We start from the raw sequence: 12,087 nt of genomic DNA, 5'->3' as shown, positions 1-12,087 counted from the left end.
AACTGCAGCCCATGTCACATAAAATAGAAAGTAGAGCTTATGCAAATTAACTCCCAGAAGAGCCTGGTGTCACCCCAAAAGGTCTCATGCTTTTCACACCAAGAAACATCCACACATAGATCCCTGCGAACCTCAAAAACGTACAGGAAACCCTGTCCAGCGCTTTGCTCCCAGAGGAGATAAGGTTGAAAAACCACCCTATGTTAAAAGTGTCCATAATCCATTCCAGCTGCCCTGTCTATAGAACCTGGCCGTTCGGGGCCTAGGGGCATGTGTGGAAGGGTTTAACCTGCCTAGGTTCTTGGGCATGGTTTCATTATGCCTCAGTTTACAATGGCACTCTGCCACTTTGTCAGGCTTTAAAGAAGCCTGACTCCTGCAGAGCAAAAGATCTGATTATTTCCTTACATGTTTTGTACGTAAGAATGCGGATGGTGCTCTGAGCCTCCTATGGTGGTTATTAAGCATGGTATACATACCATAGCATGTAACTGTGCCTACAAATGGAACATTTTGTTCATTTATTAGGGAGTTGTGAAAATGGCAAAATCAAATTGCCTTTACTGACACAGACCAGCTGCCGCTGTCCGGACATTTCGTGGAAAGACATTTCGTCGAAAGACATTTGGTCGACGTAATTTGGTCGAAAGCCAAATGGTCGATTTTTTAATTTATTTATATATATATATTTTAGGTTGTAGTTTAGGGAAAAAAAGGGGTTTTTAGAAAAATAGGGGGTTGGGGGGACCCCCCCAAGCCCCCCCCCAAAAAAAATGTGAAAATAAAAAATAAAAGCAATTCGACCATTTGGTTTTCGACCAAATGGTTTCGACCAATTGTCCTGTCGACAAATTTTTTTCGACGAAATGTCTGGCAACCCAGCTGCCGACTGTTGCTATTGACAGGAGTTCCAGGTGTATAAACTGAGGAGATCACCAGTTCAATTACCTGTGAACGCATTTTGAAGCTCATTCACAACCAGTTCATGCCCGTTCTCTCCATTTTGGCTTTCTGGCTGGCCGAGGGGCCCTTCAGTAATGTTCTTTGCTAACCATTACACCATGGGCCCCTTGCTGGTGCAACCTGACAGAGTTGTAACAGAAATGAGAATCGAGATCTCATGCATCATTTTAACAAACTCATATTCCTAGCCCACGGATATTATGCAAATGTGGAACTGTTTAGTTGGTTGTTGCGCAATAGCAAACTCTTTGCTTTACAGCTCATTTGGATAGGATTCTTCCTCTGGAGGCATAAGATAAAAGAATATTGCATACATTCTCTAAAAGGCTCTTTTTTTGCTGCAATGACGTTCATCATGTCATTAAGTATGTAGGTTCCATGGTGTAATGGTTAGCACCCTGGACTCTGAATCCAGCGATCCATGTTCAAATCTCGGTGGGACCTTGGGAATTACTGTGTTTGTTTTCCTCTCAGTGTCTTGTTTTAATAGCAATGACGCTGCTGTGTTGCCCACTTTCATAGCATTATTCCCTGGGTGCATTTGAAAAAAGAAAGATTTTCCATGGATGACGCTCTTTAGCCACAATGAAACCCACCACTTTCTGTGGTGTGAAAGACCCATGGTGTAATGGTAGCACCATGGATGTTGAATCCAATAATTTGCATTCAAATCTCTGTAAGAGTTTACCATCAGTCGAACCTTTCCCTTATCGTTTATTGTGGATGTCTTCTTTGAAGAAAGGTATGATCCAACTAAAGTAAGTACATTCACGAATGGGCCCTTGGTCGGTACAAACAGTATTTATACACCTCAGGCCTTTTGTGAATTAAGAAAAGTGTGTTCTTCGTTCTATTTTTCATCTCAAACTGATACCTTCATTTTACAAACATGTAAAGACTGTTAAGACGCTTGATTAATATCATTGATTCTGAATGTGGTCGCTTTTCATAGGATTAACCCTTTAACAATTTTGAAAGAGAATGGCGATACAATAGAGCTGCTTTTCCCAAAATGGTATTATTAATGTTGTTGCTGCATCTTCAAGTAAAAAGAGAATCCATTGGGTCACAGATTGAGCATGTTTCTTAACATTGAGTTAAGTTTGAAAATTTCAAATCTTTTATGTATGTTTCCGATGCAGATCTGCCCATCGACTCAGAATGACCTCACTGTTCATTCATTTAAAAAAAATGCATAAAGGTTAAGGTGCTAGGCACAAAAGTGGATTTTTATGAAAAGTTATGCCAGAGAGTGAGAGCGAAAATGAATACCCTACACCACTAACCTTATGAATATTACTATCTTTGGCCTATAATTTAAGACAACAAGGAGACAAAGTGTGTTAGAGCAAGACAGAGGTTCCACCGTGACTTGAACTCGGATCGCTGGATTCAAAGTCCAAAGTGCTAACCATTACACCATGGAACCCTTGTTGAGCAGAGCTTCATAAGGGCAATGAGAATATAGGGCACAGTCAAGATTTTTACTGAACTATAGTAACCGTTTACTGATATTATATCGAAGCAGCACTGTTGCTGTTGGATGCTGTGCAATCGCAAAGTATTGGCTTCATGTCCCATTTGGATCAAATTCTTCCTCTGGAGTCTAATGATATAGGAATATTACATATTTTCTCTGATGTGCTCTGTTTTTCCAGAATGAAGTGCATCATGCTACTGAATATGTGGGTTCCATGGAGTAATGGTTAGCACTCTGGACTCTGAATCCAGCGATCCGAGTTCAAGTCTCGGTGGGACCTTGGGGCTGCTTCTCTTTTAGAGTTGCCTTTCATTTGCAGATAGATATAACAGCAATAGCTTTGCTTTACAGCCCACTTTGATGGCAGTCTTCTTTGACCAAAGAATATTAATAGTTTCTGGGGATGACTCTCTTTTGCCACAAAGAAACTGCCCACTCTCATATCTCCAAAGCTCCAAGGTATAATGGCTATTAAACTGGCTTTTGATCTCAGCGATTTGCATTGAAAGCCCAGGAGGCCCCTAAAATCAGTTGAATTGTTTCCTGATAATTTAGAGTTTATTTCTTCTTTCGAGAAAGGTGTGATCCAAATAAAGTAAGTACATTTAAACAAGGGCACTTGATCAGTAAATGCACTACTTTCTAGAACTCATAACTCTTGTAAGTTATAAAAAGTTTGCTCTCCATACAGTTTGTCAACTCAAAGAATTACATTTTTTACACATTTAATAAGACCATCAAATTGCTTGAAACATAGGAATGATTGTGAAAGTGAATATGATTCACCAAAATAATTGTATAACATTTTTTAATGTTAATAAAATAGGGCTTTTTCCAATCTTTTCACATCAATGTTGTTTCTGCATGTTCCAGTGAGCAGAGAATCTACTGCACATAGTGTGTACATTTTTCTTTTCATAGAGTTAAGGTTGGACATTATTCATCTGTGGAAAATGTTTCTGAGAGATATCTGGGTGCCCACTCTGATTGACCTTAGGGATTGTACATTAACGATATGTAGTTGCATCACTGTATTGGTATCAGGCACCAAAGTGCATTTAAATGTAATGTCGTGCAGAGAGAGAGAGAGTGTGAAAACGGCTACCTGAGTCGACTGAACTTCTGAATATTAACTCTGTTGAATTGTAATTTGAGAAATTAGAAAATGGAGTGTAAGAGCAAGATAACGGTTCCACCGAGACTTGAACTCGGATCGTTGGATTCAAAGTCCAAAGTGCTAACCATTACACCATGGAACCCTTGCAAGATGCACCTGAGAGCGTTGAATCAGAAATGGCAATATAGAGCACATTTACAATTTTTACAGATTCATAGTCCCAATTGACTGATATCATACAAACACAGCGATGTTGTCGATTGACGTTGTGCTATAGCAATCTCTGTGCTTTATAGAGCATGTAGATCAAATTCTTCCTCTTGAGGCATATGATTAAGCAATATTAAATATTGTTTCTGACTGCCTCTGTTTTGGCATAATGAAGTTCAGCATTTGCGGAAGTATTTAGGTTCCATGGTCTAATGGTTAGTAGGCTGGACTCTGAATTTAGTAATCTGACATGTTATAGCTATATTTTGTTTTCCTTTGGGTGTATTGTCATTTTATGCACATAGATTTCCTAGCAGTGGCTGTGATTAATAGTTCAATTTGATAGCAGCTTCCTTTTGAGAATTTGAAAAAAAAAGAATTAAATAGTCTCTCTGGATGACTCTGCTTTGATTTCTATGTGCACATCCCTTTTGCGTTTCAGAGGGATTGACCAACATACACAACAGTGCTTGGAAGACCTCTTCCTCCCTCATGGCATGTAAAGCTAACCTCTCTCCTACCTTGTGTTGTTTTACTTTTTAACTTCCCCTTCCGAGTCATGATCATGTAACTGAATTTACATTTTTAGATTTTAACTGCAGTAGTTGCTGGTTTTTCATTTTTATTTTTTGTGTACGCATACATCCCTTTTTGTGGGGAGGGGGGAGTGATGTCTGTTTACTTATATTAGCTAATATAGGTCATTTTATGTCCGCTTACAATATGTGTCAGGATTTTTTATGTCGTTTCCAATCAATGTCTAATATCAAGTGGTTTGCAGCAGTCATACAAAGGCACGTAACACCCCCAAAACACCTACATAAGTTAGAAATACTCCGGAAGAGTACTCAGTTTATGAAAAGGCGGTGAATCCCAAATAGAACTGTAAATGTAAGCTAGCAAGCAGACCGTGCACCCCTGTTTGGAACTATGACCTGTGTGTTGCCCTCTATTAACAGAACCATGTAACTGCAGCCCATGTCACATAAAATAGAAAGTAGAGATTATGCAAATTAACTCCCAGAAGAGCCTGGTGTCACCCCAAAAGGTCTCATGCTTTTCACACCAAGAAACATCCACACATAGATCCCTGCGAACCTCAAAAACGTACAGGAAACCCTGTCCAGCGCTTTGCTCCCAGAGGAGATAAGGTTGAAAAACCACCCTATGTTAAAAGTGTCCATAATCCATTCCAGCTGCCCTGTCTATAGAACCTGGCCGTTCGGGGCCTAGGGGCATGTGTGGAAGGGTTTAACCTGCCTAGGTTCTTGGGCATGGTTTCATTATGCCTCAGTTTACAATGGCACTCTGCCACTTTGTCAGGCTTTAAAGAAGCCTGACTCCTGCAGAGCAAAAGATCTGATTATTTCCTTACATGTTTTGTACGTAAGAATGCGGATGGTGCTCTGAGCCTCCTATGGTGGTTATTAAGCATGGTATACATACCATAGCATGTAACTGTGCCTACAAATGGAACATTTTGTTCATTTATTAGGGAGTTGTGAAAATGGCAAAATCAAATTGCCATTACTGACACAGACCAGCTGCCGCTGTCCGGACATTTCGTGGAAAGACATTTCGTCGAAAGACATTTGGTCGACGTAATTTGGTCGAAAGCCAAATGGTCGATTTTTTAATTTATTTATATATATATATTTTAGGTTGTAGTTTAGGGAAAAAAAGGGGTTTTTAGAAAAATAGGGGGTTGGGGGGACCCCCCCAAGCCCCCCCCCAAAAAAAATGTGAAAATAAAAAATAAAAGCAATTCGACCATTTGGTTTTCGACCAAATGGTTTCGACCAATTGTCCTGTCGACAAATTTTTTTCGACGAAATGTCTGGCAACCCAGCTGCCGACTGTTGCTATTGACAGGAGTTCCAGGTGTATAAACTGAGGAGATCACCAGTTCAATTACCTGTGAACGCATTTTGAAGCTCATTCACAACCAGTTCATGCCCGTTCTCTCCATTTTGGCTTTCTGGCTGGCCGAGGGGCCCTTCAGTAATGTTCTTTGCTAACCATTACACCATGGGCCCCTTGCTGGTGCAACCTGACAGAGTTGTAACAGAAATGAGAATCGAGATCTCATGCATCATTTTAACAAACTCATATTCCTAGCCCACGGATATTATGCAAATGTGGAACTGTTTAGTTGGTTGTTGCGCAATAGCAAACTCTTTGCTTTACAGCTCATTTGGATAGGATTCTTCCTCTGGAGGCATAAGATAAAAGAATATTGCATACATTCTCTAAAAGGCTCTTTTTTTGCTGCAATGACGTTCATCATGTCATTAAGTATGTAGGTTCCATGGTGTAATGGTTAGCACCCTGGACTCTGAATCCAGCGATCCATGTTCAAATCTCGGTGGGACCTTGGGAATTACTGTGTTTGTTTTCCTCTCAGTGTCTTGTTTTAATAGCAATGACGCTGCTGTGTTGCCCACTTTCATAGCATTATTCCCTGGGTGCATTTGAAAAAAGAAAGATTTTCCATGGATGACGCTCTTTAGCCACAATGAAACCCACCACTTTCTGTGGTGTGAAAGACCCATGGTGTAATGGTAGCACCATGGATGTTGAATCCAATAATTTGCATTCAAATCTCTGTAAGAGTTTACCATCAGTCGAACCTTTCCCTTATCGTTTATTGTGGATGTCTTCTTTGAAGAAAGGTATGATCCAACTAAAGTAAGTACATTCACGAATGGGCCCTTGGTCGGTACAAACAGTATTTATACACCTCAGGCCTTTTGTGAATTAAGAAAAGTGTGTTCTTCGTTCTATTTTTCATCTCAAACTGATACCTTCATTTTACAAACATGTAAAGACTGTTAAGACGCTTGATTAATATCATTGATTCTGAATGTGGTCGCTTTTCATAGGATTAACCCTTTAACAATTTTGAAAGAGAATGGCGATACAATAGAGCTGCTTTTCCCAAAATGGTATTATTAATGTTGTTGCTGCATCTTCAAGTAAAAAGAGAATCCATTGGGTCACAGATTGAGCATGTTTCTTAACATTGAGTTAAGTTTGAAAATTTCAAATCTTTTATGTATGTTTCCGATGCAGATCTGCCCATCGACTCAGAATGACCTCACTGTTCATTCATTTAAAAAAAATGCATAAAGGTTAAGGTGCTAGGCACAAAAGTGGATTTTTATGAAAAGTTATGCCAGAGAGTGAGAGCGAAAATGAATACCCTACACCACTAACCTTATGAATATTACTATCTTTGGCCTATAATTTAAGACAACAAGGAGACAAAGTGTGTTAGAGAAAGACAGAGGTTCCACCGAGACTTGAACTCGGATCGCTGGATTCAAAGTCCAAAGTGCTAACCATTACACCATGGAACCCTTGTTGAGCAGAGCTTCATAAGGGCAATGAGAATATAGGGCACAGTCAAGATTTTTACTGAACTATAGTAACCGTTTACTGATATTATATCGAAGCAGCACTGTTGCTGTTGGATGCTGTGCAATCGCAAAGTATTGGCTTCATGTCCCATTTGGATCAAATTCTTCCTCTGGAGTCTAATGATATAGGAATATTACATATTTTCTCTGATGTGCTCTGTTTTTCCAGAATGAAGTGCATCATGCTACTGAATATGTGGGTTCCATGGAGTAATGGTTAGCACTCTGGACTCTGAATCCAGCGATCCGAGTTCAAGTCTCGGTGGGACCTTGGGGCTGCTTCTCTTTTAGAGTTGCCTTTCATTTGCAGATAGATATAACAGGAATAGCTTTGCTTTACAGCCCACTTTGATGGCAGTCTTCTTTGACCAAAGAATATTAATAGTTTCTGGGGATGACTCTCTTTTGCCACAAAGAAACTGCCCACTCTCATATCTCCAAAGCTCCAAGGTATAATGGCTATTAAACTGGCTTTTGATCTCAGCGATTTGCATTGAAAGCCCAGGAGGCCCCTAAAATCAGTTGAATTGTTTCCTGATAATTTAGAGTTTATTTCTTCTTTCGAGAAAGGTGTGATCCAAATAAAGTAAGTACATTTAAACAAGGGCACTTGATCAGTAAATGCACTACTTTCTAGAACTCATAACTCTTGTAAGTTATAAAAAGTTTGCTCTCCATACAGTTTGTCAACTCAAAGAATTACATTTTTTACACATTTAATAAGACCATCAAATTGCTTGAAACATAGGAATGATTGTGAAAGTGAATATGATTCACCAAAATAATTGTATAACATTTTTTAATGTTAATAAAATAGGGCTTTTTCCAATCTTTTCACATCAATGTTGTTTCTGCATGTTCCAGTGAGCAGAGAATCTACTGCACATAGTGTGTACATTTTTCTTTTCATAGAGTTAAGGTTGGACATTATTCATCTGTGGAAAATGTTTCTGAGAGATATCTGGGTGCCCACTCTGATTGACCTTAGGGATTGTACATTAACGATATGTAGTTGCATCACTGTATTGGTATCAGGCACCAAAGTGCATTTAAATGTAATGTCGTGCAGAGAGAGAGAGAGTGTGAAAACGGCTACCTGAGTCGACTGAACTTCTGAATATTAACTCTGTTGAATTGTAATTTGAGAAATTAGAAAATGGAGTGTAAGAGCAAGATAACGGTTCCACCGAGACTTGAACTCGGATCGTTGGATTCAAAGTCCAAAGTGCTAACCATTACACCATGGAACCCTTGCAAGATGCACCTGAGAGCGTTGAATCAGAAATGGCAATATAGAGCACATTTACAATTTTTACAGATTCATAGTCCCAATTGACTGATATCATACAAACACAGCGATGTTGTCGATTGACGTTGTGCTATAGCAATCTCTGTGCTTTATAGAGCATGTAGATCAAATTCTTCCTCTTGAGGCATATGATTAAGCAATATTAAATATTGTTTCTGACTGCCTCTGTTTTGGCATAATGAAGTTCAGCATTTGCGGAAGTATTTAGGTTCCATGGTCTAATGGTTAGTAGGCTGGACTCTGAATTTAGTAATCTGACATGTTATAGCTATATTTTGTTTTCCTTTGGGTGTATTGTCATTTTATGCACATAGATTTCCTAGCAGTGGCTGTGATTAATAGTTCAATTTGATAGCAGCTTCCTTTTGAGAATTTGAAAAAAAAAAGAATTAAATAGTCTCTCTGGATGACTCTGCTTTGATTTCTATGTGCACATCCCTTTTGCGTTTCAGAGGGATTGACCAACATACACAACAGTGCTTGGAAGACCTCTTCCTCCCTCATGGCATGTAAAGCTAACCTCTCTCCTACCTTGTGTTTTTTTACTTTTTAACTTCCCCTTCCGAGTCTGTAACTGAATTTACATTTTTAGATTTTAACTGCAGTAGTTGCTGGTTTTTCATTTTTATTTTTTGTGTATGCATACATCCCTTTTTGTGGGGAGGGGGGAGTGATGTCTGTTTACTTATATTAGCTAATATAGGTCATTTTATGTCCGCTTACAATATGTGTCAGGATTTTTTATGTCGTTTCCAATCAATGTCTAATATCAAGTGGTTTGCAGCAGTCATACCAAGGCACGTAACACCCCCAAAACACCTACATAAGTTAGAAATACTCCGGAAGAGTACTCAGTTTATGAAAAGGCGGTGAATCCCAAATAGAACTGTAAATGTAAGCTAGCAAGCAGACCGTGCACCCCTGTTTGGAACTATGACCTGTGTGTTGCCCTCTATTAACAGAACAATGTAACTGCAGCCCATGTCACATAAAATAGAAAGTAGAGATTATGCAAATTAACTCCCAGAAGAGCCTGGTGTCACCCCAAAAGGTGTCATGCTTTTCACACCAAGAAACATCCACACATAGATCCCTGCGAACCTCAAAAACGTACAGGAAACCCTGTCCAGCGCTTTGCTCCCAGAGGAGATAAGGTTGAAAAACCACCCTATGTTAAAAGTGTCCATAATCCATGCCAGCTGCCCTGTCTATAGAACCTGACCGTTCGTGGCCCTTCGGGGCCTAGGGGCATGAGTGGAAGGGTTTAACCTGCCTGGGTTCTTGGGCATGGTTTCATCATGCCTCAGTTTACAATGGCACTCTGCCACTTTGTCAGGCTTTAAAGAAGCCTGACTCCTGCAGAGCAAAAGATCTGATTATTTCCTTACATGTTTTGTACGTAAGAATGCGGATGGTGCTCTGAGCCTCCTATGGTGGTTATTAAGCATGGTATACATACCATAGCATGTAACTGTGCCTACAAATGGAACATTTTGTTCATTTATTAGGGAGTTGTGAAAATGGCAAAATCAAATTGCCATTACTGACACAGACCAGCTGCCGCTGTCCGGACATTTCGTCGAAAGACATTTCGTCGAAAGACATTTGGTCGACGTAATTTGGTCGAAAGCCAAATGGTCGATTTTTTTATTTATTTATATATATATTTTTTAGGTTGTAGTTTAGGGAAAAAAAGGGGTTTTTAGAAAAAAAGGGGGTTGGGGGGACCCCCCCAAACCTGTCCCCCCACAAAAAAAAAAGTGAAAATAAAAAACAAAAGCAATTCGACCATTTGGTTTTCGACCAAATGGTTTCGACCAATTGTCCTGTCGACAAATTTTTTTCGAAGAAATGTCTGGCAACCCAGCTGCCGACTGTTGCTATTGACAGGAGTTCCAGGTGTATAAACTGAGGAGATCACCAGTTCAATTACCTGTGAACGCATTTTGAAGCTCATTCACAACCAGTTCATGCCCGTTCTCTCCATTTTGGCTTTCTGGCTGGCCGAGGGGCCCTTCAGTAATGTTCTTTGCTAACCATTACACCATGGGCCCCTTGCTGGTGCAACCTGACAGAGTTGTAACAGAAATGAGAATCGAGATCTCATGCATCATTTTAACAAACTCATATTCCTAGCCCACGGATATTATGCAAATGTGGAACTGTTTAGTTGGTTGTTGCGCAATAGCAAACTCTTTGCTTTACAGCTCATTTGGATAGGATTCTTCCTCTGGAGGCATAAGATAAAAGAATATTGCATACATTCTCTAAAAGGCTCTTTTTTTGCTGCAATGACGTTCATCATGTCACTAAGTATGTAGGTTCCATGGTGTAATGGTTAGCACTCTGGACTCTGAATCCAGCGATCCGAGATCAAATCTCGGTGGGACCTTGGGAATTACTGTGTTTGTTTTCCTCTCAGTGTCTTGTTTTAATAGCAATGACGCTGCTGTGTCGCCCACTTTCATAGCATTATTCCCTGGGTGCATTTGAAGAAAGAAAGATTTTCCATGGATGACGCTCTTTAGCCACAATGAAACCCACCACTTTCTGTGGTGTGAAAGACCCATGGTGTAATGGTAGCACCCTGGAGGTTGAATCCAATAATTTGCATTCAAATCTCTGTAAGAGTTTACCATCAGTCGAACCTTTCCCTTATCGTTTATTGTGGATGTCTTCTTTGAAGAAAGGTATGATCCAACTAAAGTAAGTACATTCACGAATGGGCCCTTGGTCGGTACAAACAGTATTTATACACCTCAGGCCTTTTGTGAATTAAGAAAAGTGTGTTCTTCGTTCTATTTTTCATCTCAAACTTATACCTTCATTTTACAAACATGTAAAGACTGTTAAGACGCTTGATTAATATCATTGATTCTGAATGTGGTCGCTTTTCATAGGATTAACCCTTTAACAATTTTGAAAGAGAATGGCGATACAATAGAGCTGCTTTTCCCAAAATGGTATTATTAATGTTGTTGCTGCATCTTCAAGTAAAAAGAGAATCCATTGGGTCACAGATTGAGCATGTTTCTTAACATTGAGTTAAGTTTGAAAATTTCAAATCTTTTATGTATGTTTCCGATGCAGATCTGCCCATCGACTCAGAATGAGCTCACTGTTCATACATTTAAAAAAAATGCATAAAGGTTAAGTTGCTAGGCACAAAAGTGGATTTTTATGAAAAGTTATGCCAGAGAGTGAGAGTGAAAATGAATACCCTACACCACTAACCTTATGAATATTACTATCTTTGGCCTATAATTTAAGACAACAAGGAGACAAAGTGTGTTAGAGCAAGAGAGAGGTTCCACCGAGACTTGAACTCGGATCGCTGGATTCAAAGTCCAAAGTGCTAACCATTACACCATGGAACCCTCGTTGAGCAGTGCTTCATAAGGGCAATGAGAATATAGGGCACAGTCAAGATTTTTACTGACCTATAGTAACCGTTTACTGATATTATATCGAAGCAGCACTGTTGCTGTTGGATGCTGTGCAATCGCAAAGTATTGGCTTCATGTCTCATTTGGATCACATTCTTCCTCTGGAGTCTAATGATATAGGAATATTACATATTTTCTCTGAT

The 12,087-nt window shown here is 39.5% G+C and overlaps 8 non-coding genes across 8 annotated transcripts; 3 read left to right on the top strand and 5 right to left on the bottom strand.

Annotated features, from left to right (window-relative positions):
• Positions 1-2,320: 2,320 nt before the first annotated feature.
• On the bottom strand, positions 2,321-2,392 carry TRNAQ-UUG (transfer RNA glutamine (anticodon UUG)). Its single transcript has one exon. It is a non-coding gene; the product is annotated as a tRNA-Gln (tRNA).
• A 259-nt stretch (positions 2,393-2,651) lies between these two features.
• Positions 2,652-2,723, top strand: TRNAQ-CUG (transfer RNA glutamine (anticodon CUG)). The gene has a single exon. It is a non-coding gene; the product is annotated as a tRNA-Gln (tRNA).
• Positions 2,724-3,630: 907 nt separating this feature from the next.
• TRNAQ-UUG (transfer RNA glutamine (anticodon UUG)) lies at positions 3,631-3,702 on the bottom strand. Its single transcript has one exon. It is a non-coding gene; the product is annotated as a tRNA-Gln (tRNA).
• Positions 3,703-7,057: 3,355 nt separating this feature from the next.
• TRNAQ-UUG (transfer RNA glutamine (anticodon UUG)) lies at positions 7,058-7,129 on the bottom strand. The gene has a single exon. It is a non-coding gene; the product is annotated as a tRNA-Gln (tRNA).
• A 259-nt stretch (positions 7,130-7,388) lies between these two features.
• On the top strand, positions 7,389-7,460 carry TRNAQ-CUG (transfer RNA glutamine (anticodon CUG)). The gene has a single exon. It is a non-coding gene; the product is annotated as a tRNA-Gln (tRNA).
• Positions 7,461-8,367: 907 nt separating this feature from the next.
• On the bottom strand, positions 8,368-8,439 carry TRNAQ-UUG (transfer RNA glutamine (anticodon UUG)). The gene has a single exon. It is a non-coding gene; the product is annotated as a tRNA-Gln (tRNA).
• Positions 8,440-10,818: 2,379 nt separating this feature from the next.
• TRNAQ-CUG (transfer RNA glutamine (anticodon CUG)) lies at positions 10,819-10,890 on the top strand. Its single transcript has one exon. It is a non-coding gene; the product is annotated as a tRNA-Gln (tRNA).
• A 913-nt stretch (positions 10,891-11,803) lies between these two features.
• TRNAQ-UUG (transfer RNA glutamine (anticodon UUG)) lies at positions 11,804-11,875 on the bottom strand. The gene has a single exon. It is a non-coding gene; the product is annotated as a tRNA-Gln (tRNA).
• Positions 11,876-12,087: the final 212 nt, after the last annotated feature.

The sequence above is a fragment of the Ambystoma mexicanum genome, chromosome 5p (assembly GCF_040938575.1).
Source record: "Ambystoma mexicanum isolate Mex_15411 chromosome 5p, UKY_AmexF1_1, whole genome shotgun sequence".
Classification (NCBI taxonomy): domain Eukaryota; kingdom Metazoa; phylum Chordata; class Amphibia; order Caudata; family Ambystomatidae; genus Ambystoma; species Ambystoma mexicanum.
Note: the sequence above shows the minus strand (reverse complement) of the source record. Positions and strands in the feature narration are given on the sequence as shown.